This window comes from Neophocaena asiaeorientalis, unplaced genomic scaffold (genome assembly GCF_003031525.2).
Source record: "Neophocaena asiaeorientalis asiaeorientalis breed wild unplaced genomic scaffold, Neophocaena_asiaeorientalis_V1.1 scaffold79, whole genome shotgun sequence".
In the NCBI taxonomy this organism is placed as follows: domain Eukaryota; kingdom Metazoa; phylum Chordata; class Mammalia; order Artiodactyla; family Phocoenidae; genus Neophocaena; species Neophocaena asiaeorientalis.
Genome location: NW_020175402.1, coordinates 169,644 through 171,849, shown reverse-complemented (window position 1 = coordinate 171,849; position 2,206 = coordinate 169,644). Strand labels below are relative to the sequence as shown.

Below are 2,206 nucleotides of genomic sequence, written 5' to 3'. Positions count from 1 at the left end.
AAATGATAGCCTTTTGTCTTTTGAAGAATATCCTGACATGTTGAAATATTTTAAACTAAATTACAGTGGAGAGCCTCTTTCATAAAAATGAGGAGTTGGTGGGTAGATATTGGGAAAATAACAGCTAAAAAAGAAAAACAAGGAAACAGTTGTATTCGCAGAACAGACTAGGTCTTTGTCAGCAATTTCCACGTTGATGAATTCTTCTTATCTTTCTGAATATCCTGCTTATACTTCCTTAGTCTTTTTCTCTAGAAAGTAAAGGTAGTAGATTCTCATCATGGGCCTAAAGTTAGGAGGCTTGTTGTATGATTTTTATTTGTTTTGAGTTTCCATGGAATGTTTATAACGGGAATCACTTTTGGAGAGACTGATCTAATCACATTAGGAAATTTGAAATACTTTGTTTTCTAGTTTCTCTGGAGAAATAAGTGTATAACTCCACTAACTGGATTACAAAGCTTGGGTCATTGACAGAATTTTGTGGTTGTAATTTGCTCTTACTGCTAAAGCAGTTCATTTTCGAGTTCTCTTATCCTTAACTCGCTCTTCTAGAATTCCTAGAGGACCTGTGCAGCAGCCTCTCGAGGATCGAATCTTCACTCCTACTGTCTCGGCAGTGTACAGCACGGTGAGTACCTCAGGGTTGTTTGTCAGATTGTGTGTGTTTTTTGCACATGAACCTTTGATATTATAGGCCGTGTTTGTTAGATTGGTACATAATATAGGCTTTTGACAGAAAAGTTCAATCAAATCTCGAACAGAATTAGATGTATATAATATAATAAGGTGAATAGGTCTTTTCCCCTGTCATCTTAATTTAAGAAGTAGACATGAAAGAAACATTCTGTTAAGGTAGATTGACTTGTACACCTGTGTTCTTTTTCCTCCTTTTTCCTCCTTCCATAATTATTGCGATTCTTCTAGGACACTGAGTTTTAATTTTCTTTTGGATATTTTTTCTTAAATTTTACACTTTTAACTTAAATTTTTTATTTTACTTTTTTCCTTCTTTGATTACATATAAAAATGCAGAAAGTTTAGAAAAGAGAACAGTGGTTAATGGGAGTAAATTTAAATATTTATGTTAAATGATAGATTCAAATTCATAAATGAAGGGAAATTTAAAAGTTAGAGGATGAAGATAATAAAATTAGAAGCAGATTACAGGGGTATTACAGTGAGCCTAAGGGAATTTAGGGGAGAATCGAGGAGCTGGACATGTCTTTTTTTTGGGCTGTGCCATGTAGCTTGCGAGATCTTAGTCCCCCAGTCAGGGATTGAACCCAGGCCCTCGGCAGTGAAAGCACGGAGTCCTAACCACTGGACTGCCAGGGAATTCCTGGACATATCTTTATTTTTTAAATTAAAAAAAGTTTTTTTTCTAAGGGAGGGGGGATCTCTCCCCTTATTTTCTCTTTCTTTTTTTAAGAATTTATTTATTTTATTTATTTTTGGCTGCGTTGGGTCTTTGTTGCTGTGCATGGGCTTTCTCTATTGCAGTGAGCAGGGGCTACTCTTCGTTGTGGTGTGTGGGCTTCTCATTGTGGTGGCTTCTCTTGTTGTGGAGCACGGGCTCTAGGCATGCAGGCTTCAGTAGTTGTGGCACACAGGCTCAGTAGTTGTGGCTCTAGAGCACAGGCTCAGTAGTTTTGGTGCATGGGCTTAGTTACTCCACAGCATGTGGGGTCTTTCCGGACCAGGGGTTGAACCTGTGTCCCCTGCATTGGCAGGAGGATTGTTAACCACTGAACCACCAGAGAAGCCCTAAAATTTTTTTATATTTATTTATTTGGTTGCGTGGGGTCTTAGTTGCAGCAGGTGGGCTCCTTAGTTGTGGCTCGCGGGCTGCTTAGTTGCAGCTCCAGGGCTCCTTAGTTGTGGCATGAGAACTCGCAGTTGCAGCATGCATGTGGGATCTAGTTCCCTGACCAGGGATTGAACCTGTGCCCCCTGCATTGGGCGCTCAGAGTTTTATCCACTGAGCCACCAGGGAGGTCCCTGGACATGTCTTTTTTAAAAATTTTTATTTATTTTTATTTATTTATTATTTTTGGCTGTGTTGGGTCTCCGTTGCTGCACGCAGGCTTTCCCTAGTTGCAGTGAGTGGGGGCTACTCTTGGTTGCGGTGCACGGGCCTCTCATTGCAGTGGCATCTCTTGTTGCGGAGCATGGGCTCTGGAGCACGTGGGCTTCAGTAGATGCA

General features: G+C 40.3%; 1 protein-coding gene across 1 annotated transcript in view; it reads left to right on the top strand.

Annotated features, from left to right (window-relative positions):
* Nucleotides 1-555: 555 nt before the first annotated feature.
* Nucleotides 556-2,206, top strand: part of LOC112414374 (eukaryotic translation initiation factor 4 gamma 3-like) — a gene marked incomplete at its 3' end in the record, with an annotated part of 147,175 nt that continues 145,524 nt past the window's right edge. Inside the window, exon 1 of the mRNA XM_024766866.1 lies at nt 556-631. The remainder of the gene's footprint in view (nt 632-2,206) is intronic.